This window comes from Arvicanthis niloticus, chromosome 15 (genome assembly GCF_011762505.2).
Source record: "Arvicanthis niloticus isolate mArvNil1 chromosome 15, mArvNil1.pat.X, whole genome shotgun sequence".
NCBI lineage: Eukaryota > Metazoa > Chordata > Mammalia > Rodentia > Muridae > Arvicanthis > Arvicanthis niloticus.
Genome location: NC_047672.1, coordinates 62,293,703 through 62,318,988, shown reverse-complemented (window position 1 = coordinate 62,318,988; position 25,286 = coordinate 62,293,703). Strand labels below are relative to the sequence as shown.

At 41.6% G+C, this 25,286-nt stretch overlaps 2 pseudogenes across 1 annotated transcript; both read right to left on the bottom strand.

The window, feature by feature from the left end:
• Positions 1–666: 666 nt before the first annotated feature.
• Positions 667–1,109, bottom strand: LOC117720850 (peptidyl-prolyl cis-trans isomerase NIMA-interacting 4 pseudogene; annotated as a pseudogene).
• Positions 1,110–18,125: 17,016 nt separating this feature from the next.
• Positions 18,126–24,753, bottom strand: LOC143434436 (eukaryotic translation initiation factor 3 subunit K pseudogene; annotated as a pseudogene). Its single transcript, XR_013103904.1, has 2 exons — positions 19,832–24,753; positions 18,126–19,353 (listed from the first exon to the last, which is right to left on the bottom strand). The product of XR_013103904.1 is annotated as a eukaryotic translation initiation factor 3 subunit K pseudogene (transcript).
• Between the last annotated feature and the right edge of the window lie 533 nt (positions 24,754–25,286).

Genomic DNA, 25,286 nt, shown 5'->3' with positions numbered 1-25,286 from the left:
AGACACACACACACAGAGAGAGAGAGAGAGAGAGAGAGAGAGAGAGAGAGAGAGAGAGAGAGAGAGAGAGAGAATGTATAAATATAGAAAAATAAAATAAAGGAACAAAGAAACCCAGAGTGAAAACTCAATATTTTGCCATCTTTACTTATGGCTTTTTAGATAAAAACAAAAAACATTACAAGACAGGTTTCGAGGTCAATTTGTTTCTCCCTCCTAAGAACTTTTGAGATTTTAATTTTTAAGACTGATAGGAAGATTGGGAAGTAAAACAAACACGGATTTCCTTGGGGTTGGAGAGATGGCTCAGTTACTGTTGTAGGAGGCCTGTAGCTTCTCGTGCTCACAGACAAGCACTTGAGAAACCGGGAATGTTCAACATGTGGTGTTATCTCTCCAAAGGGAGAGACATATAACCTGGATTCTACCCAGAAGGCTGGGAGCAGAAGTGGTTAACAGCCCGGTGACTTCTGCCCTATCTGTTTGGCCAGGACACACCAGGTCTACTTCCAAACCTTTGTCTTGAGTTTGTTCATCTCACTCATTGCTAACCTCCCTGAGCCTCTTGTCAGAAGCATTGGTTACTTGATCCTACTTTCTCAGTTAATGTATAGAACCGATCTTTCTGGAAGATGGCACTTGGACTTTACAAGAGTTTTATTTTTTTTTCACTCTTTCGTATGATTTTATTTTCTCCCTTCAACCATAATAATATGATATCCAAATTTTGTTTTAACTGGTGGGTCTGTAAACACAGGCTTATCCATCCCACTTACAGGCAAGGCAAATGCTGCTTCTTGAAATGGCCCCACCATGGATCCTCTGGTCATCCAACCCAAGTCACCCCCTTGTCTGGCTTTATCTTCACTATATTGTGTGGCCACTTCACTGAATCTCATCCCAGACTTTAACTTTTCCATGGCTTCCATGATTTTCCCATGTTTTTCACATAGAATATGTCTGACCTTTACTGCACTGCCACCACCTTTAGGACCCTGAGACTTCTTGTCAGCACTGTCACTCCCAGAGGCTGCACTTCCTCTCCCTCCTTTTCCAGAACCACTTTCCCCCTTCGTGGGCATCTCTTAAGCTTGCGGTTGAACTCTCCGGCCAACTGTTCCGGTTTTACAAGAGTTTTAATGCAGTCAGGTCTTAAACTTTGTTGTACACATGAGATTGAGTTGCCTGTCACCGGGAAATACTTCATCCAAATTGTGCTGTGTTTAAATACGCCTGAATTAAAGTACCTCAGTGTTAGACTCTTTACGTTTAAACTGACCCCAGAAACTGAATTGTGTTGAACCAAGCTTCCTTTTCTGCCTCATGTGGATCAACATTCTGCTGGCCATGGTGTTTGCAAAGACCCCTCCCCTCCCCAGGTAAGGAGCATGTATCACAGGCTCTCAGCACCCATACCAGGTAGCTCACAACTACCTGTAACTCCAGCTCCTGTGGGGCTGATGCCCTATTCTGACCTCCGCAGGAACCCACACATACAAATCTGTCCAGCACTATGCATACTTTTTTCTTAAGTTATTTGTCTTCTTACCAATGAGGTAATTTGTCTTAGCAAGACAAGTTATTTGTCTTCTTATAATATTAGCACCACTTCCCGTGGCTTTACAGTGAGAGTAAACATCTGTTCCTGAGCTTTATTTGGGGAAAAGGTATTAGCTCTGAAAATACAGGAGGGAGGAACTTCATCTATACTACTCAGTATGCTGTTTTCTCATCCCACTTTTAAGACCAATATGAACACAGTTGCTAACTCTCTAATGCAAACATCTTTCACCAACAGGTCTTCTGACACTGTGATCTCCTCAAAGATCTGTCCCCAAACCTGTGATTGTGGCTGTGTGAAAGAAAACATACTCCGAGGGTTGAAGATGAAGCACTCTACAGTGGTAGAGTGCTTGCTGCCTACCCTACATATAAATTCTGGGAGAGTTCAATGTCCAGCCCCTCTAGTTCTCCCAACACAAATACTTGTGGAAGATTATTCAATCACTTGTGGAAAGCAATCTGAGGAAAATTTTATTCTGAACTAAGTATACCAATAAAGGGGTTCTGCAGTGGGAGAGAAAGACTGATCTCGATTCTAAATGCATTATGAAGTAGGGATTTATAGCTAGGGAGCAGAATGTAGCTCAGCGAATAGAAATTCCCCAAGTGGTATTACCAGGAATAAGTAGATCAAACAGCTATAAACTAAAATAGATTCTTGCTGAGGACAGACCAAGATGATCAGACATTACCCAGGGTTAGTGGAGGATGAGGAACCCAACCAATGAGGGGCTTTGATATGTAAGGTAGAGGGTTCTTAATTTTCAGGAGCCTGAGAAGAGTTTTGAGAAACATCAAAACTTTGGTAACTGTGATAGATAGAATGTTTACATGGTCCCAGAATTTATATGGTAAATATGTTCTCAGAGCCTGCTGGTCAGTCAACATGAAAAACATGACTGGGGGAATGAGGATGATTATAGGAAAGGCAGAAAGAAGAAGCAAGAGACAGATATGGGAGGTCTGCTTATCAATACCACACCAACAGTAAGTGTATTTCCTATTGTCTTTTAAAGGCAAGCAACAGAAATCATGACCAATTCCAGGAAGCTAAACAATGACCACAAGCACTTCCATGGCAAGTTTATGGTACATAGTATATATGCTTAACTAAGGCTTGGACAATCTCGCAAGGACATATGTGTAAACACAAGAACTTGGCAGGATATATCACAAGTCTTAATTAGAAAGAAAGACAGATGTTGGCAGATTCATTCATGATTAATCACAAGCAAAAAGTTACCCAAAGTTAACTCCAGCTATGCTCCCCACATGTTTCCCTTTTTTATCTATACAAGCCAAAGCTGTCTTAGCTATTGGCACAGAAAGACTGTACCTGTCTTAGGCAGCCCCTTAAGAGGCGTGAACCTTACCCATCAATGGTACATGAATCCTAGCATTCATGCCCCGTCTTAAGTTGACCCACCTCTGAGAGAATCTTACCTGTCCTTTTTTTTTTCCTATAAGAGCTGCATACCTTATCAGTCACAGAGCAGAAAGTTGTGCCTGTCTTAGGTTGCCATCTGAAAACAGCTTTTACCCATCATTGACACTCGAATAACCTTGTATTCATGGCCTGTCTTAGGTTGAGAAGGTTATCTCATTATAAATTAGGTTTTCAAGACAAACTTACCTGTCATTGACTACCAACTTCTCCTAGGAAAGATGTTGGAGCTTAAATCTATGTAACTTTGCTATGACATCTGTAAAATATCTGATGATTTCTCTCAAAAGAACAGGCAACAGGTGTGCCATTAAAAAAAGGGTCACAAAGCCAAGTCCCACAACACCCAATAAGAGAGATGTAAATGAGGACCATTAAGGAAAAACAGCCTGTAATTTTTTTTTTCAGAATATCATTTGCAGTGCCTGCAGCATCAAAAGACAAAGGCTTTGCATTTCTTAAATTAACAACCTCCTTATGCAGGGCTAATAAATCTAAAGAAGTATTAGTATTATGCTGTATACCTTGAAGGTACCTTTTTACTCTCACCATATGCTGACTCTCATTATAAACTAGATTAGGGCTGCCCCATGCTGTGGCTGTGAGATTTCTGCTATAAAGGGTGCATCTACATGTCATTACACCATAGGTAAAACATTAACATGAAAGTCCAAAGTACCTTCTGGAAGTGGAAGACTGTGACAGATTCAGGGAAGAACATGTGAAACTCTCAAAGATATTAGTCATGTTCTATTTTTTAAAGCTTAGTTATAAATATATTTTTTATTGCCAGGCTTCATAATCAACACAAATTATACCTCTTTACACACCAAACATTTCATAATTTTTATGTCAAAAAGAAAATCATGAAGTCTCCACAGAGTTCTTTCAAATGTGTGAGCCCTTTGATGGAGTCCTCTGCTCTCTGATTTCCTGTACCTCAGCTACAGTCAGATTCCCAACACCAGGAGCCTCCAGCCTTGCTGTCCTGCTACAGTGGCACCCCACAGAAATCGTTCTTCAGGACATTTGTCTCAAAATTTTTTTTTTGTAGCCAAAGTTCCTTGGAGCCAAAATCTTGGGGCTTTTCTGGGGATGTTGGCAACCCTGACTTGTTGTCTTTAATGTCAGGAGCCATCTCATCTAATTCTGTGGAAGCCTGCCTGTCAGGCAGAGTCAAGGCAGGTTGGGGTCACCTGGCCTGCTGACACTTTGAATGATAAGAGAAGCTACTCTTGAAGTTCAAGGTGTGGGGCTGAACGTTTTATTAATCTTGGTGGAAGGAACAGAGAGGCCTCCAGATAGAAACAGATATCTACTGTATGTTAGCCATTGTTTCTGCTAGCTTGTGACTTTGTTTCCCATGATACCGTAAAGTATATAAAGCCTATGAGAATTAAAATCTAGGCTGCCACAGTACTCACTGGACAGTACTCCCTATTTTTAACTTTTTTTTTCTTAGTCATCTTTTTTATAATCACCCCCACCCCAACCTCAGACGATTGTTCAACCTTGTACTGACAGGCCAGGCGCACTTCAAAAATCTTGTTCCTTAAAATCCTCACTGCACTAAAAAACCATTAGGATTCAATTATTTACTGGAGAAAAAGATTACGTGTGAAAAATATGTATTCATACCGCCATTTTGCCAGAAACACAACTCTCCCAGTGCATTTTCCTCTGCTCCATCCCCTCCTACCTTGAGGGTATCCATCTTCTCCTACTTCAGCAACTAACTAAGGCTTGCAGTACTTTCTACTTATAAAAGTGACTGAGTCTGGTGGAGCCCATCATTCTATATCAGGGCAGGGATTTTTGACAGCAAGATTAAGACTAGCTACTTGGACTAGGCACCCATTCCTGGTCCATTTGTCCATCCCTACAAACACCTTCAACATCCCTTCATTGCTCTCCAATGGCGAGCCCTCAGGATGGTGTTCTCTAGCTAGAATTGTGGTGTCCTCTCTTGGATACTTTATACATGACAAGAACCTTGGTTTTTCTTTAGGAGTGTCTTACGACTGCATTAATGTAGGATGATGAAATCAATGAGAAACTGATGCCTAGAATTTTAAAAAATGGAGAATAGAACTGAATACAATAGTGCATGACATTTATCAGCATTGAATATCGTATCATAACATTTTTTTGTTTTCTATGTGTTCATGTACAGTGATGTATATGATGTTTACCAGCTGAAATGATACTGCAATTCATGCCCACCTGCACAGCTATACTGGTAGGAGCCAGCTGACATTTGACATCTTATGGATGGGCAAGGTTGTGATGTAACATGTTTATTTATTTAAATATAGTCATGTCAAAAGTTTCAAAGACTTAGGGTCAGTGTTTGAGATGACTCAATGGTTAGTGGTGCTTGTTACTATGCCTGATGATTGAGTTCAATACCTGGAACTTTTTTTGCATGGGTACCTTGGCACACGTGTGCCAACATTCATATACATATATATGTGTGTGTGTGTGTATTCATATATAAATATATGTATATGTGTGTATATGTGTGTATATTTATGTACATGCATTGTGTACACATGTATATGCACACATATATTTTTATTATATATAATAATTATATATATAATAAAAATATAAAGGTCTCAAAGATACTATTGCCACAACTCTATATAATCATTATGTTTGTCATTTAAAAATTTTAAATTAGTGTACACAGCACTGTGTTTTATTGTAGCATTTTCTTTGAAACATTCTAAAATTACATATCCTTTGTGTCTGTGTGTGTGCGCGCATGCATGTGTGGAGGTCAAGATTACTTTATCAGTGAAGCAATTTCATCTGAACCATTATGACATTTTCTAATAACATTTGTTTTTGTTGCTTTTCCTTCACTTGTCTCCCCCATTTTCCTGAATTATTCTTATACCCACCACTCGTCATAGCCTCTTCCCTCTTCCCTGTTGACTGTGTCCTGCTGCCCTCCTCACATTCTATTTATCACCCTTGTGGTCTTTCTAGTTGCATAGGTCACACCACACTCATTCCCATTTATATAGATACACACAAATGCTGTAAGTAGATCTGTGTATGGGATGGAATGTGGCTTTTGAGTCTGTTACCTTGCTTAATATATTTTACAGATCTACCCTTTTTCCTGCATATTCTATGATTTTATTTTTCTTTATAGCTGGGTAAAATTCAGTTGTATATGCTTACCACATCTTTATTGTTCGTTTATCAGCTGATAGATTTCTAAGATGTTTGCTTTTTCTTGCTATAATGCAATAAACATGAGTACAAGCCCTTTGTGTATATGTCCAGAAGATGCACCTGGGTCATCTGGTAGTCCAGACTTTAAATGTTTTTAGAACTCTCTATACTGATTTCCATGGATGTACTAGGTTACACTCCTGTTAGCCATGAATAACGGTTCCTCTTTCCTCACACCCTTACCAAAATTTGTTATCTCTTTTTTTAAATGTGAGGTAGTCTCTCAGAGTATTTTTAATTTGCATTTTTCTGGTGGCTAAGGATCTTGAACATGTTTAAAGTACTTAATTAACTACTGTGTTTCTTCTTTTCGTGAACTCTATGTTCACCACTATAGTTTTTAATGACTGCATGTGTGTAAGTAGGCTACGAGTCATGCCACCCAGTGGTTCTCTTGCTTTTCTCATCTGCATTACTCCTAGGGAATCTAGGCCATGCCTTTATGTCCTGTCATTTCTGTACACTGAGGATATGTTTCTCCCCATCTGTCACTCACATTCACACCCACACACTCCCTATCATTGGCTGTTTAGATCAGAGTGGTAGAAAGGGAGTGGTGTGAATGGCTAGAAACATGCTGTGCTAGAGTGCCAGGAGAAACGCTGACTGCCCACGCTCGGTACAGGACGAGATTACCTATTAGCTCTGTGCTTCAGTACCTTGTCTGTTAGTTGTTTGTGAAATTTAAATGAATTAATCTATACGAATTATTAGACAAGTGCTTGGGATGTAGTAAGTGCTCAATGACATGTAAACTATTGTTATTTAGGTTATGTCCAGCTTTGATGCAAGAAACACATTTGTAGCAAAATCTTGGGAAAACTGACTTTGTTAAATCTAGTTGTACAAATGGAGTCGCCTTTCACTTTCCTTATTGATAAAATACCTGATCAATGCAACCTAAGGACAAAGGTTTATCACAGTTCAGATGAAAGTCCCTCATCCTGGGGAAAGCAGCAGGACAGGATTTTCAGGTCATACCCATCCACACTCAGGAAGCAAAGAACAATGACGACTCTTCCTGAGTTTGCTTTCCTTTTTGTTTAGTCTGTAACTCCAGCCCACAGAACAGTCACACCGGCATTTACAGTGGGTCTCCCTCAACCTTGGTTAACTAATTGTAAATGATCTTTCACAGACACACTCCTATGCTTCTCTCTCCAGAGATTTTAGATCCTGTTGACAATCATTAACCATCAGGATTTGTTGTTGTTTTTTTTGAGACAGGGTTTCTCTGTGTAGTCCTGGCTGTCCTGAAACTCACTCTGTAGACCAGGCTGGCCTCAGAAATCTGCCTGCCTCTGCCTCCCAAGTGCTGGGATTAAAGGCGTGCGCCACCACTGCCTGGCAAGGTATACCTTTTTTAAGATATAAAAGAACTGTCAAATTACTTACTTGGCAAAATCTTTTACATTGGTGTTCGAGTGACCAATGCCCCACACTTTAGCTAACACTGGATGCTGTGATATAAAACGTAAAGCTGCCGTGGTGGTTTGAGTATTTGAATGCTGGGTCATTAGGAAGTGACACTACTTGGCAGACTTTGGGAGGTGTGGTCCTGTTGGAGGAAGTGTGTCACTGGGAGTGGGGTTTTGGGGTATCAAATGCTCAAGTCTGGCCCAGTATACTTACTTCCTGCTGCATGTGGGTCCTGATATAGAACTCTCAGCTCCTCCTCCAGCACCCCGTCTGCCTGTGTGCTGCCATGCTGCTGCCATGAGAATAAAGGACTAAACCTCAGAAACTGTAAGGCAACCCCAATTAAATGCATCGCTTTGTCTCTTCACAGCAATAGAACACTGACTAAGATGGCTGCCTATTCAGGCTGGCCATAATGATGCTGTATAATTTGCTTTGCCTTGATTATTGCTGAAGTAGAACCGGTTTTCAAGGGGTTGTTGCTCTTTTGCATTCCACCCTCCAGTAAAATCACTTTCAAATGTGGCTGTTTCCCACTTAGCCTTTTCGGATCTTTAATCTCCCACTCTGCCAGACACAAGTTCTATAGAGCCAGTGCCAGTGCTCAGCTGAATGAGATTCAGAATCATACCACATCTGAGCCCTGCGATGACTTCTGAAGCATAATTATCTGGCAGCCACAAGAGAGAAGACATCAGAATGATCTGCTCCCTCTGCTTCGGAATGGCCTTGCGGCATTCTTCATGTTTCCAAGAACTCGATAATTGCATAGGAACAGTTAGGTGCATTTCTTTCTTACTATTGCTTCTCTCTGGTGCTTCTATGGTCTCAAAGAAAAGAGAATATTTCCATATTTGAAACTCCAAAAATCTATAGTTCCAAAGGGCCTTGCCTTTTCCTATTCAGGGAATATTCATGAGGTATCAATGTGTGCCAGGCACGTGGAAGGTGTGTGGAGGACAGAAAGTTATATACACAAAGGATAAAGCGTTTTCTCTTGTTGCAATGAAGTTAGCAGTCAAAGGAAGGTACATAGTGAGGGATAATGCTTCAGGGCAGGACCTGAATCTCAGAATCCAGGTAGAAGGGAGTATAATGAGATTCCCATTTTCTGCACTGACGCTGGTACCCTGCAGGGTTACAACTCCACTGTAAATGTAAACTAGAAATAGCCAGCTTCTCCAAGGAAAGATGAAAATAGATTGTTCCAAACCTTGATGCTAGCCGAAGAAAAGGAAAAGCCAAAGCAAATGTATCATCTTAAAATGCCTTCAGGATAGGACCTTGGGCTCAAAATGGCATTATGATGATTTGCTAGGTACAAGTCTGATTCCAGGGGTACACTCTTGTGGGGAGCCGACAGAAGGCGGCTATCATCCTTGCAGCCATCTTGAGCCATATACCCTGACAAGAGACTTATTTTCAATAGCCTACAACAGCTGAGCACACTCTGATAACATCTTGTTTTATATACCCAGGATTTTCCCTTGGGTGTGTGTGACTTAAAGGTATGACTTAAAGGCATGACTTAAGAAGTGAAACTTCTAAAAGGCCAGAGGCAGACAGAAGAGGGGACCAGAAACTTGGAACTTGGAGGCACCAAGGACTAGGAACTAGGGACTAGGAACTAGGGACTTGGGACTTGGACTAGGAACAAGAAACTTGGAAAGAGAGAAGAGAGACTTGAGAATAAACGGGACTCAATCACATTCTGTCTGGTCTCCATTCTTCATGTCTGCCCTCACTCTCTCTCTTGCTGAACCCTGACCCACTGACCAGAGCAGCAGTATGAGCCAGGACAATTTAGCCCCCAAAGCTTGGGGCAGTACAGGTTCCAACATTTGGCAGAGTGGTCTCTGACACACTCTCTGATATCCTCTGGTTTTTGTTTCCCCAGAACAAAGAATTGGACAAGGGACATATTTGTAATTATAGAAATAGAGACAGTTTACTTATAAAAAGAATGTCATTCCCAAGGATAGAAATGAATTAGGTCTCAGGCTCAAAATCTGTGGACTCCCAGCTTTATAACCTCCCATACATCATTTATATAGCACTCGCCTTCTCCCACACCTGTATAAAACACACTCTTCTTGTCTGTGCTCTGCTCCTTACATGTAGGCCTCCAGGGTAGAGGGTACTAGAATTTCTGCCAAATAGCTTTTTTTGGGAGGGGGGGTGTAAATCTTGATGCCTCTTTTCCCATGCCCTACTTTACTATCACAAATGTAGTTTTGGGACATAAAAAAAAAAAACTCTCAGAGCCAGAATTCAAAGTGGCTCTGGTTGGCAGTGCCCTCAGGCTCTGTCAGACAGACATACATCCCCCTGCAAGGAATACATCTTCAATTCAGGCCTCTATGAAACCCCAAATGCAAAGTTTCAAAGACTGTCAAAAACTCAAAACATATAATTAGGCACGAATGAAAAGTAAGAGGAAAAGACGGGAACCAGGCATCAGACTGTCCATCCCCTATTTCCCTGCTGGGAGCAGCAGGAATATCCCCAAGCAAATGCCTACAGACCCACAATCTAGCTACTCAAGTACTGGGTGAAGACCTTCACCCTAGTGAGACAGACAGAGGTTTAGGATTGTATCACAGCCAAAATAGTGTGGATATAATACCATCTGGAACTTTGCAGATCCTTGTAGGGATTCATGTGTAATGCAGTTTAGTATCAGTCCTGGTGGCTTTCACAAACACCATCCCAATCTCTGGCAGCACAGTATGTAGATGGCATAGCAAAAGGAAGCACATGACTTTACCTTGGAATTTTTCACCAGACTGGTAAGACCTAACATGGAGCAGCCCCCACTAACTGGGCCTACCTGCAGATGAAGTCGCTAGAAGAGCCCTCATGCCAAATGAAGCCACGAGGCATCAGTTATATCAGTTCTCTATTTGAGATAGCATCACCTGTGGCCAATTATAGCCGCATAGGACACAAATCCATCTCAGCAGTAGGAAGATCAGGTTGGACTGGTCTTGGCAGGCTATCACATTAGGGAGTGACACAGCACTGATAGACACCCTTGTGACATAGTAACCTGGGTTTCTCCCTCTATTGTGATGCTGCCAAGAGCTAGACATTCTCCAACAGTGCTTACAACAAGCTGGTGATTAAGAGCAAAGCATCGAGCTGAGCAGTGGTGGCGCACGTCTTCAATCCCAGCACTTGGGAGGCAGAGGCAGGAGGATTTCTGAGTTTGAGGCCAGCCTGGTCTACAGAGTGAGTTCCGGGGTAGCCAGGGCTACACAGAGAAATCCTGTCTTGAAAAACAAAAAACAACAACAACAACAAAAAACAAAAAGATCAAAGCACCGAAGCATCCTAGCCCCAGGAAGAGCCTTCCAGTCCCCATTTGCAGGGATGGACTAACAACCTTTTTACTTCTTTGCCACCTCCTGCTGACTAATATGCTCATTGATTATTTGTGACAAGTCTGGGCTTGGATCACCCTCTAGTGCTAACACTAACAAACTTACAGAAAACCAGGATTTAAGATACGTACAGGTGAAATAGTGAAAGATGAAGAGCAGCCTGCTTACCTGACTACAAAGGCCAGCATAAATACTTAACAATTAATTCTGTGTCCTGACACGCTACCCAAGTAGCATTAGGAGCATTCGGAGGAAATTGGGAGCAGTAGACACATCAGTAATCCCAGCCACTTAGGGAGGCTAACACAAGATTGTGAGTTTGAGGCCAGCCTGAGCAGTCTGGCCAGCCCTTGTCACAGAACAAAGCAAGCAAGGAAACAAAACCTTTTGGGGGAAATATGGCCTCATTTAACAATCAGAATGTATGTACCAGATACAGACATATGGAAAAACTCTTAGAAGTAAGGCAAGCTGACAGGTACCTCGACATGAGGTACTGAATGTTAGGATGACAGAGGGCTGGGGATGTCACCTGAAATAGAACTCTGGGAATAGGTGTCACTTTATCTCCAGGCTCTGGGAACAAGGTTCATGACAGTCTTCAGGCAGCTGAGGAGAGGGTGCGGAGGAAGGGAGATGTGGTTCTCACCTGAGGAGCAAGCTCCAGTCACATCCCAAGGTCCTGGGAATGAGCTCCATGCAGGTTCTAAGCGACTGGAAGGGGCTTGAATTGAGGGCTCAGGCTCCACTTGGGTCCTGGAGCACTGGAAAATCTATTAGTAATATGTGATTCCCCTTCTCACATTTATCTAACTGGGCTAGAAATTTTATATTATTAGAATATTTTTGGCATTTTTCCCCGTTTAATTTCTTCCATTTGAGTCCCTTTTCTCCCGTTCTCCCTGCTTGTCCCTCCTCATTTCATGTGACATCCCCGTACTCTTCCCTCCCTGCCCTCTTCTTTCATCTCCTCCACTTTCATTTCTATATTTATGCTAATCATCTTTAATTCCATACCACAGTCCACATTAGTTTAGTTTATTAGTTTTATTTAGTTCATTAGTTTGCCATTTTTATGTTTTGTGATCGTCGCTGATATCTTTGTGGGTTTTAATAGATTTTAAGTGTATTTCTTTATCTTCTACGGTGCAGTTTCTGCTGCCACAGCAGTTTGTTTTACTCTCTCTGAGGGGTACCAGGGGCTGAGCCCCCAAGCATAGACTGTTTAATAGGAAGATCCACAAGCAAAGCTAGAAACGATATCCAACCCGAAAGACATGCAAACCATAACACAAACACTTAGGAACTATGAAAATGCAAAGCATATTGTTTGCATACTAATACAAATTCATATAGATATTATAGAGAGATGGAAGATGCACCAAAAAGGGAAAAACAGGCTGGAGAGATGGATAATCAGTAATGACTACTGGATGATCTTCCAATGGATCTAGGTTCAATTCTCAGCACCCACATGGTACTTAACAACCATCTGTAACTCCAGTTCCAAGGAATCTGATGCTCTCTTCTGGACTCCACAGTCATTTGGCGTGCACATGGCACACAGCCATACACACAGTCGATGTACCCATACATAGAAAGCAATGTTTACAAAGGAAAATAGAAACTACCTTATGATCCAGCACTCACACTATTGGGGAATAGAACCAAAGAAAATACAATTAATATTTTGATGAGACTTCTGCACTTCCTTGTTTATAGCACTACCCAGGAAATTAGACGTGAAGGAACATAAGTAGACTTCAACCCCTGAAAAGATAAAGAAATGGGGTATATATATATATATATATGTATATATATATATATATATATATATACATATATATATATACCGTATATATATACCGTATATATATATATATACCATATATATATATAATATATATATATTAAACCATAAAAGTGAAATTCTGTCATTTAAGACATGAATAATAATCAGATGACATTACATGAGAAAGACACATGCTGCATTCAGGATAACAGAAAAAGTCGGCGCTGTAGAAGCTGGGAATAGAATAGTGGTTGCTTGAGCCTTTGGTGACATACTTTTAAATTATTGCTGTGACAAAAAAGCATGACAATACGTAACTTAGGAAGGAAGAATGGGTTGATCTGCTTATTTTTGTTTGGCTCATAGTTTGAGGGTCCTCATGGCAGGGAAGGCCTCACAGCAGGAGCGTGAGGGAGCTGCTTGCATCCTTTCCACAGTCAGGAAGCAGAGACCAAGGAAGATGGTCCTAATCTGCCTTCTTCCTTCTTTTTGGTGTTTATTAAGTCTCAGTCCCAGGTTTTGTGATGGGGCTGCTCACACTGTGGATGAGTCATCCTTCCTCAGCTAAGCTTCTCTGGGAACATCTTCACACATAACCAGCAGTGCTCCCTAGAGTGTTCCAAATTCAATCAATGTGGCAATAAGATTAACCATCACAGGAGAAGTCACTGGGTACCAAGTTACAGTTAGACAAGAGTAAGGCATTCCGGTGTGTATTGCATAGTAAGGTAATTATAGATAAAGATAATATACAACACAATTCAAAAAAGCCAGAAGAAAGGGTTTTGAGAGTTCTTATCATAAATAAAGCATAAATATCTAAGGACCTACATATATCTACCCTGATGTAAATATTACTCCATGTACACATCTACAAAACATATGTAGCACCCCGCCAATAAGTACAACTTTTATATTCTATGTTTTAGTTGGGAATAAAATGAATTTTAAGACATCATCAGACAAATATAAGTAAATTCATAAAGTTGAAAAGGGTTGAGAAAGTTGCCTAGGATAAGAATGACACTGTGTGTCACAGCCAACCACATTCTGAAATCAGGTCTGTAAGATAATAAAGACTTTTAGGTTTTTAAAAATATTGTTCTTAATACATTGTGTATATGCCTCCTCCAGCTTTTGCTAATACTATAATCTTTGCATTTTACAAAGCTATACAATAAGATTGATAACATTGAAGCATCCATTACAACTTTCCATATTTCTCTCCCATCAGGCCACACCTCTGAGGTGTGTGATGCCCCTGATGTGTCTTGTAATTCTTCTGCCTGTTGCTTTGCCCACTTAACACCATGTTTGTAGATCTAGCTCTGTTTATTTGTGGAGTCCATCTGTTTTGCTCATTTTAACTAAGGTATAACTTTCTATTATTTAAAGACTGTACTGTAATCCACTAATTTGCTTTTCTGCTAATGAAAATTTAGTTTATCTAAATGTTGAACATGTGTGGGGTCTCTTTGCTACACACCAAGGCCATGAAGGAAAATATTCATTCTTAATTCATTCAAAGGGCTTTCTAAAGCAGTCATTCTCTGATCATCAGAGCAGATAGCTCTGTGTTCTTAACAGTGTTTAACACATTCTTTTTATGGTCAGGATAAGTCCAATGTCCAGACTTATAATGAAGAGTGCTTATGCATACTTCTGCATCCATTGATGCTTCAGACATTTTCCTTATTTGTCAAAATTACAAGTTTGAAGCTGTCAGGCCAAAACAGCACTTGCAAACAAGCTCAGGCTGCTTACCATTAGAAGGCAACTAAAGAGGAATAAATAAAAAATAAGCTACCATTATGTATTAGTTGACCCACTGATAACACAACCGCTATTGGGATCAACATTTTCAAAAACAAAATTGTATTGCTGCCATGTAGAAATATTTTGTTCCATATCGATTTCTAGAAAGGTACATAAACATTCTTTGTGATAAGCTTGAATGCTAGACTTATCCTGACTATACAAAAAGAAAACCAGTTTAAAAAGAGAATCCAGCACCTGAAATTACAAAACTGTATGGATATGGGGTCATATCTCTTTATTTACATGGTATCCGCCTCTCTGTGCCCTTCAAAGCCTTGTCTCCTGACCATGGCTGTATCTCTAGACAACATCGTGCTGCGGCTCTTTGGGGTGGCTTTTCTTCATTTGGGGTCCCATCTTTTGCTAAGTCTGAGAATGAGATTTTAATGCTCTGTCACACCTCTCTTAACTTTAGTCATATCTGACAGCTCCAGGTCTTTCTGCCTTTGTCTCATGAGAATGTTTGTCTTAGGGTTTTATTGCTATGGCACTGACAACTCTTATAAAGGAAATTATTTAACTGGGGGTGGATTAGTGTTTCAGACGTTTAGTCCACTATTTTCATGGTGAAAAGAATGGTAGCATGCAGGCAGACGTGGTGCTGGCTGGCCTCGAACTCAGAAATCGGCTTGTCTCTGCCTCCCAAATTCTGAGATTAAAGGTGTGTGCCACCACTGCCCGACCCAATCTTCTTATTCAAGACAGTACAATTGTGGCTCTTACTCTTTATCTGCTTCTTTAAAAATTGGTTTATACAAAGCTTGGCATTGAGACTTAATGCTGACAATTCCTTTAAAACCAGAACTAGTTTTTTTTTCTCTTGCTTAATGGAGATGATTAGTGTTGGTGTCATGTTCCAACCTGTGCCACATGGCACTCAATCAGCAAGTATTCAGAGCACCAGTTACCACGTGTCCACCTCCACCTACCCGTGTGCTAAACAATTGTGTTCATTTTCAGCTTCTGAAGGTTTCTTTTTGAGAGGGTCTCTGCAGGTGTTGGGGGGGGAGGGGGGGGAATGTGCAGAAAGAATGAAAACCCGGAGCAGATTTTTTGTCAACCTGGATCAGACTTCAGGGAGTCTGATGTCAGGCAGTCCATTGTCTGCTTATTTAAGACACAGTACAATTTGGCAAAAGGTTTCCAGGCAACGATCAGTTCATTCAGTCGGATTCCAGGTGCACAATAAAGCTTCAGGTTTGGCTACATAAAAACTCCTTTACACAGCACATGTGACCATGAGGGTGGGCTCCATAGCTAAAGGCCTAGAATCTAGTGTGGTTTCTGACTGATAGCATAGAGGTCAGCAGGCCATAAAGTACATGTGACTTCTCCCCTAATGATGAGTCTGGGAGGAAAGAGTCTGGGATAATAAATCTGGGGGATTTGGGTGAGGACTGCCTCTGTAGCAAAAACTGGGTGAGGTCTGCCTCCACAGAAAGCAAAAAGGTTACCAGGTCATTAACAAAATCCACTCTCAGCTTTCTGGATGGAATGCAGGGATCTGATTTTGTCTCCTCCATTGAGGAGAAACCCCTGCGATTTTGACACAATCTGTAAATCTTTTCCTCAGTGTTTGCACTTTATGTGCGTTATTTGAAGAAGCCTTTTTGCTTCGAGATCCAAGATGCCCTGACACGCTTTGCTCTGGCTTTCAATTTTGCTTTCCACATCTGGCCTTTAGCCTGTCTGGAATACATGTTTAGGTTTGATGTGAACTCTGAACCTCGTTTTATTCTATCCCACTGAAGTACCTGATTGTTCACGCTTTGGCCACTGATTTGGGATGAGGAGAAGGAATGACCTACAACCTCAGCAACTACCAGGACAATCACCATAATTTGGGATAAATGATTACTAAGCTCACAGCAACTGCAAGGTGGGCCCTGCCAGAGAGCAGCTTGTTCCATACGGAGCAGAGAACTGAGCAAAGCACCCTGGTTTGAAAGGAGAAGTGTTGCTAATTTTTTGCACTGTTGCTAGCCTTGTCAAAAACTCAAGGACTACTGGCCCTTCACAGATGCTGCTCCTGAGAGAGCCTCTGTGCTCTTGCCTCTGCCTGTCTTGTCGCCTCCATGGTCTCACCTTAGCTAAGATCACTAACTGAGAAGTGGCCATCTTGCTCATCATGGGATCTTCAAGGGCCCCTTACACTGTTAATATTTCTTGCATAAATGTATTAAATGCGTCAGAAATATATATCCGGGAATTGCAGTGCTCAGAAGACAGGTAAGAAGTATATTAGTTTTCTTGTTACTGCAACAGAATTCCTGACAAAAGGCATTTAATGGTGGAAGGAGTTATTCTGGCCTGGAGTTGGATGGTACGGTCCACTGGGCTAGGGGAGCATGGAACCAGGGACATGAGCAGCCACTCACATTGTACTGCACTCAAGAAGCAGGGAGGGATGAAGAGGGTTGTTCAGCAAGACTTCTCCATTTTATTCCAGCCTATGGGATGGTAAATCTTTCCACCTCAACTAACCTAATCTAGAAAACCCACCAGAGACCTAGATCCCATCAAGTTAACAGTCAAAATCACCTTGGATTTCAAGCCTGTTCCATAAGAGAAAATACATGTCTGGTAATGTACATCTGGACAAGAACCTGTGGTTCTGGAGCTCGTAGACTCTAATGCTACATAAACAATAGTATCAAACTACCCTCTAAATTCATATCTCTGCACCCCAAAATTGAGTAGTTCTCAGACCACATACAAGAACTTTCTTTGTGAAGTGAACAGTGGCTGACACAGAAACTCACAATGAAATGGTCAAAGTGCAGAGGATACGCATCTGAGGAATGAGGAGTGCTCCATCATAAATGGGGCAGCTATATCTTATCCCCTCCCTGCAAGGCTCAGGGACATCACAGAGCAGGAGACAAAAAGATGGTAACCAGAAGTTGGGAGTCTATGTATTATGGTTTTAGCAGAAGTATTGCATGTAGGAAAGGCAAATCCATCACCAGAATAAGTATCTGTTCCAGTAATTACAAAGTACTGTCCTTCCTATGGAGGAAAGCAGTCCAGTACAGTCAACCAGCTGCCAAGTTGCTGGCTAGTCACTCCGGAGGAATGTACCATACCTGAGGCTCAGTGTTGCTCTCTGATGTTGGCCTGCCTGGCACTCAGTAGCAGCTGTATCCAGATCAAGGTTTGTGAGTGGCAGTCCATTTTGTTCAGAACATGTAAAACCTCCATCTCTGCTACCATGGCCACTTTGTTCATGGCCCAATAACAGGGATGGCTGGTATAAGAAGCCAATTGTCAACAGAATGGGTCATCCTATCTATTTGATATTGAACTCTGCTGAAGTCACGTTTTGATGAGTATTTACATGGGTTGTTTCTTTCTTCTTCTCCTCCTCCTCCTTCTTCCTCTTCTTCTTTTCCTCCTCCTCCTCCTCCTCCTCCTCCTCCTCCTCCTCCTCCTCCTCCTCCTCCTCCTCCTCCTTCTTCTTCTTCTTCTTCTTCCTTTTTCTTCCCCTTCTCCTTCTTTTTCTCCTCTACTGCCTCCTCTAACACCTCCTCCTCCTCACCTTCCTCCTCCTCTTCTTCTTCCTCCTCATCATCATCATCACCTTCCTCCTCCCCCTTCTTCTTTTTCTTCTTCTTTTGGAGTGAACAAATCTTTATTAATGCACATACAGTTACTGGGAGGAGGCCATGATGCTGGACACACTGTCAAAGTTGATCTTATCCACTATGTTCTTAGGCTTAATGTTCTCTTCCTGGCTGCAGATCTGACTCCTTGGTGTTCCAGCCATACTTGCTCATCTACACCTTCAGATCTCTAGGCATCTTAGCCAGCAGCCAGCAGCCAGCAGCCAGCAGCCAGCAGCCAGCAGTCAATGTACTGGTACATGGTGCCTACCACATTGCAAATAAATTGTTGCACACAGTCTTCAAAGCCATATATGCCTTTTAGGAAATCTATGTTTTCAGCCAGGGCTTGCCAGAAGGCTTGAAAGTGGCAGGTTTCCAGTGGGTCCTTGAGGTACAAGATCTGTCAGAAAGGTCACTTCTTGACATGTCTGGTACATTTGCACAGACAGAGTAAAGTCAGTGTGGGGCAGGTTGGTGACAGCTTTCAGCAGAATCGGGACAGTGACTATGATCTGTGAAGAAGGCTGGGTTGAACTGGTACAATTTTAGGATGTCCAGGTTGGCCTCCAGATCATAGGCATTGTCCTTGGCCTGTGTCTCCACATAGTGCTCCAGGGTAGCTAAGTTCTCAGGATTGTACCTATATATAAAACCCTTGAGCAGCTTGCTCATGTTTCCTCTCATCTGCTCAAGCATCACCATGATTATCATCACCTTCTGCAGCCCCAACTAGAGTCCTCTCAACAGTTTTCTAATCTTCTTTGTTCTTCCCAAGACCCTGATCCGGCCATTCACTGTAGCCCACAGTGAACAAAGAAACAATGTTTCTTTTTTCAAACAAAATGTATGACCATGCATAGTGCCCAGCCCATTGTTCTGCTCACCCTGAAGAGTTCCATCTTCTTATGTCTTTCAGGGTTGGCCCAGAAAGGGGTTGCAATGCTGCAGCTATCCACTCCTGGGTGGTGCCTGGGTAATGTTTGGAACCATCAGTAAACTAGGATGTAGTCTTCTTTTCCTCAGTCAGCCTATCATAGGACACAGCCCATGTGGCTACAGGAGCACGCTTGGCAGCAGATGGCACTGTAACAAAAGTAGAAACCATAGGCAACATTAAACCTAGAATCTTCACACAGTGAGCCCATAGCAATAAACACAGCCTGATCCTGTTTTATGTTCCTTTTATTACCATTTTATTACCATTATCCCACATTCTTAAAACCCATTCCCACACATATTCCCTTGACTTCTGCTTGAATGAATTAGCAAAGCCATTAATCTCTTTAGTAGAGCAGCACACCTCACCATAAAGTACACCTTCTCTCTACCCCTTTCTAGAACCTGTTTAAGTCTGTCTTTAAGACTAGAAGCAAGTATTGGTGGATCTTGAGGGATGTCACTATTGTCTTGTTTGGTATCTTCAGAGAAAGTCACTGATGGTTTAGCAGAAAATGAAGGATTAATTTCTTTAGTCAAAGGTAGAAAATATTTCAGGGGGTTCTCTACAAGAATATATATACATAATCAACAATATAATACTGGATTTATTAGAGTGGCTTACAAGCTGTGGTCCCGCTAATCCAACATTGGCTGTCTACTAACAGAAATCCCAAGAATCCAGCAGTTGTTCGGTCCACAAGGTTCAATGTTGCAGCTGGTCTTCAGTCTATGCCAAGATTCCAAAGAAGAATCATTTAATGCCAGTGAAGGGATGGACTTGCCAGCAAGAGTGAGAGCAAGCAGGCAAAGCAAGCAAGCAAGCTTTCTTCTTCGGTGTCCTTTATATGGGGTGCCATTAGAAGGTGTGGCCCAGATGAAAGGTATATTTTCTCACCTCAAAAGATCCAGATTAAAAGTGGGTCCCCCCACTTGAAATGATTGAATAGGAAAAAAATCTTTCACAGGTGTATCGAGTCACTAGGGTTTTTAGTTTGTTGCAGATGTAGTCAAGCTGACAACAGAGAACTGCCATCTCAGAGTGAAGGAGCTTACGGAGAAGTTGGAAAAGGAGTGGGGCAGGTATAAAAATTATCTAAATACATTGTATGTGTGTATGAAATCCTCAAAGAATGAATAACATTATTATATCTGCAAAAAACACTCACCATCACAGGAAGGTATCCGGAGCCACAGTGCTTTTGCTAGAACACACTGTAGTGTATCATTAACATTTCTAACTAGGGGTGAAAATATCTGCAAAATACTTTCCTTTTCCTTGTTTAGTGATCAAGAGTAGGGCATGCAGAGGTCTGGGGTGTCAAAGTTTCCATTGGGAAATGCTCACCAATGACTTCGAGAAACTGAGCATCAAGAGAAGGTGATGGCAGTTCTGCCAAGTCAGTTCTACCAGAGCTCCTTAAATAATAATGTCTATGTTCTGTAAGACACTGACACCTTATCAGGAACTGAAGCTCTATTTCGACACTGTAGCTACTGTCATTATTATTCATTACCAGGCACTTATAGAGAAGTACAAAAAGACAGTTCTTACCTGCTAAGCACATTTTAAAAAGTTGTTGAGGTGCAGTAGGTAGGGAATCTAACGGGAAAGTGAGCTTTCAGGGCAGCATCATACAAAGAAAAGTGGGTGAGGCATTTCATGTAGGCAAGGAGAAATGTAAGCATGGCCAGTGTAAGGAGAAGATCTCTGTGAACAAGGAATGATAAAATATAAGCCATCTGGAACACAATAATTTTAGAAAGAGTCCAAAACAGTGGTAGTAAATATAGTGGGTGGTCAGATGAAGGAGTGACATCAGAAGACAGGCAGCCACCTCTTAGAGAGGTCGGGCATTCATGGATGTAAGGTTACTAAACACCTGCTGGGCTTACCCCACAAAGACTGGAGCCTCGAGACCAGGAACTAGGATATGCCTAAACCCAGGGCAAACAGACCCATTGTGAGTTTACGGTTCTGGATACTTAATGGAGTTTCCTCTTTTCTACTCTTCATCTACATCATCTGCAAAATGAAGATTTTTATTTTTATTTTGAAGAGCACAGGGGCGGGTGGGTTTATCGAATGTATACAATATGCAGAATCACAGTTCATTACTTTGTGCATGTCATGCTTCCTACTCTGGGTTACGCAGGTGATAAATCACATCCTCCTAACTCGACCGCCGCTTTTATGAGCTTACCAATAACGTCTCATGCATTGCAGAGAAATAGCCTATGGCTTTCCTTAAAAGGCGAACTAAAAGATAATCTTAAGGATATGGTAGAAGCAGCAGCAAAAATTAGGAGTAATGATGTAAGAAAGAGGTGGCAGAGTGGGAAGCGGGCAGACGTGAGAGTCTACTGCAGCTAGTATTGGAATCTTAAGTCTGAAACTTCTCTGTCCAAGCTACCGTCTGACGGTTCACTGTCATTTAAGAATTAGGTTAGCAGTGTGAAGTAACACATACACCCCATAGTGCACAACTGAAATCAAAATGGCCCCAAAGTAGCTACTAACATGAAGTCCTGCAGAGTGTTTAATTTCTTCCATAAATATTCACTCAAAGAACGCTAACTACTGCATAAAAAAAAAAAAAGAAATTATTAATGTAAGTTAAGAAGCCTTCACTAGGTGCTAACCAAGTGAGTTTACAGTTATATATATAAAGATTTTGAGGAGCAGAAATAGCAGCACAGGAAAGAACTGTACCCTTGTACCACGTGGGCCCAGCACATGCGCGGTAGGCTGATGATAGTTTAAATGCCACTGTTGACCGATGATGTTGCTGTGCAGCAGAGCGCTTGCTTCCCACAGATAAAGTACTGGTTTTCATCCTCAGCACAGCCAGAAGGAAAGCTTCATCTTATATTTCATAACACGCTACTCTTTTAACTGGAAAAGGGGAAGCTGCCATCATCACTTCCGCTTGTAGCTGTCACTGCCAACTCCTATACCTATTATAGAAGCCTTGCCTTCGGTTCTTCCGCTGGAAGCAAAAGTTGATTTCATTTAAAGTGAAAAACAGTAATTCATAACTATTTCTGAACATGGAGATGATCCACGGTTTTCTTATTCAAGAGATATTTACAATAAACTTGGTTATAGTCTTATTTAGTTGTCAGGAACGAATGCTACAGCAGATTTATGGCTTCGATCTGGATGCTTCGTCCTCATGATCTATATTAGCTTCAGGAAGAGACCAGAATAATGTTAATTCATTTTCCTCAGCTTTGAGGAAACTCACGAGCCTTCTCTGTAGTCTGTTTTGCAACTCTACAATTGTTAGGGACATGGCTGCTTCAGACCATCACTTGCATTCCTGGAAACAATCTTAGTGTGGTAAAGTGGGTCATGCTATTTCTCGGCAAATTAATGAACCACTCTCCACACAGCCATTGTTAATGCCACAGAGAGAAATGTGCTTGGGTTCACTCTTGGCTGGAACACTGATTTAGGGAGTTTCCCCCAATAGAGCTAGAGAGAGCCTGATTGTTTAATTTTAATCAACACACAATTACTTTGCTTCCTTCAGTTTTATTCCCCTAAATAGAAATCTTTGAGAATCGTTAAGTTTTTAATTACATAAAACAGTTTGTGTTTCCTCATCCTGGACTGGATATTGTTCGAAGTTTACACCAATTAGAATTCCTTGTTTAACCTAGCTGATGATCCACCCCTTTACCTTTGACATCAAAACAGCATCACAGCCCCTCCTTCCCTAGTGGGTGGTGCATTTGGTACAAAGACTCTCAGAATGTACAGAAAGCATTCAGTAAAAGTGCCAGGGAAACTTCAGGATACCAACTGTGGTCTCGGAAGAACTTTCAAACTTCAACCTGTATTTCAATAAAGCCTTATTAAGAAAATACTTCTTATATCATTTTACAAATGAAGTAAAATTTTCTAAGATATGAAATAAGGTTAAATTTTATAGTTTAGGTCTCCAGTGAAGGAAGGGAGACTTTTGGTGGTTTGTTTACATGTTATTTTTCATGTGTGTGGTTGCCACATGGTGTGTGTAGACAACAGAGGACAACTTGCAAGGGTAGGTTATCTCCTCCGACTATGTGGGAATCCAGGGATTGAACTCTAATCATCAGGCTTGGTAGTAAATACTTTTACCTACTGAGCTATCTTGCAAGCATTGGAGTTTTGATTGTTAATTCTATATAGTAAAGACTGATGAATTAATGTATGTATGTATACATACATATATGTGTGTGTGTATAAATATCTATATATATACATATATCTTAATAATATAAAAATCAGGCAGAACAATTAGGATTGGTTCAATTAATAGTGAAGGAAGATAGCACCAATCTGAAAGGGATGGAGTTATAAAATTTATCAGGTAAAATTAGGAGATAAAAGATCCAGAGGTGATAGTGAACACATTTGATTCCAGCTTTCAGGATGCAGAGGCAGATGGATCTCTGAGTCCAAGACCAGCCTGGTCTACAGAGTAAGTTCCAGGACAGCCACCTCTACCCAGAGAAATCCTGTCTCAAAAAACTAAAAAGATCAAGAGTGAGATAAAACCTTAATATGATTGGGACTGGAAGATGCCTAGGTGATATATGATACTGTCAACTTGGCAGTGCACAGCTAAGTCCTAACTGAAATGAGGTTTTGTTCTCCCTTCCCAATTCCAGTCAACTCACTGGCCATGTATGACTACAGAGTACTTACCCTGATCTGATCACCACACATCATATGCATGTATTGAAGTGTCACAAATTACCCTACAAATACATAAAATTAAGATGTGTCGATTGATAAGAATTAACACAGGAACCAAAGGGTCTAGCCATTGTACTCCTGGTGAGGAGGGCTGGTGAGGCTTGAAGGAGTGATGGCAAAGCTCTGTGGAGACTTTTCTCCCGGTGCCTCCAGCTTTCACTGTCAGGGAAAAATATATTTAAGCTGTGTGTGGTAGCACATTTCTGTAACTTGTACTCAGGAGACAAAGCAAGCAGGTCACCACAGGTTCCAGAGCAGCCTGGTCCAATACATAGTGAAACACTGGAAAGAAAGTGGGGGTCAGGGAGGAAGAATGTAAAGAAAGGAAAGCATTCAGAGAGAAGACTAAAGAGCGGGAGAAGATTTTATGACAGAGAAAAAAGTATATAATCAAATGGGTGTTCTATGAAGGGCACACAGAGATCATAGAGAAATGATGCTTACTGGCTGGCTCTTCATGGCTTGCTCAATCTGCTTTCTTCGACAGCCTTGATGACATACCCAGGGGTGGTACTGCTCAGAGTTGGCTCAGACCTCCTACACCAACTATCAGTGAAGAAAATCTCCCATGCACACAGGCCAATCTGATGGACACAATTACTTGGTTTTCTCTTCCTAGGCCACTCTCTCTAGTTTGTGTCAATTTATAGGATTACCACTACTACTAACTCCTCTTCCTCCTTCTCCTCTTCCTCCTCCTCCTTCTTCCTTCTTCCTTCTTCTTCCTTCTTCCTTCTTCCTTCTTCCTTCTTCCTTCTTCCTTCTTCCTTCCTCCTTCCTCCTTCCTCCTCCTCCTCCTCCTCCTCCTCTTCCTCCTCCTCCTCCTCCTCCTCCTTCTTCTTCTTTCTTCCTTCTTCCTTCTTCCTTCTTCCTTCCTCCTCCTTCTCCTCCTCCTCCTCTTCCTCCTCCTCCTCCTCCTCCTCCTCCTCCTCCTCCTTCTTTCTTCCTTCTTCCTTCTTCCTTCTTCCTTCTTCCTTCTTCCTTCTTCCTTCTTCCTTCCTCCTTCCTCCTCCTCCTCCTCCTCCTCCTTCTTCTTTCTTCCTTCTTCCTTCTTCCTTCTTCCTTCTTCCTTCCTCCTCCTCCTCCTCCTCTTCCTCCTCCTCCTCCTCCTCCTCCTCCTCCTCCTCCTCCTCCTCCTCCTTCTTCTTCTTTCTTCCTTCTTCCTTCTTCCTTCTTCCTTCCTCCTCCTTCTCCTCCTCCTCCTTCTTCCTTCTTCCTTCTTCCTTCTTCTTTCTTCCTTCTTCCTTCTTCCTTCTTCCTTCTTCCTTCCTCCTTCCTCCTTCCTCCTCCTCCTCCTCCTCCTTCTTTCTTCCTTCTTCCTTCTTCCTTCTTC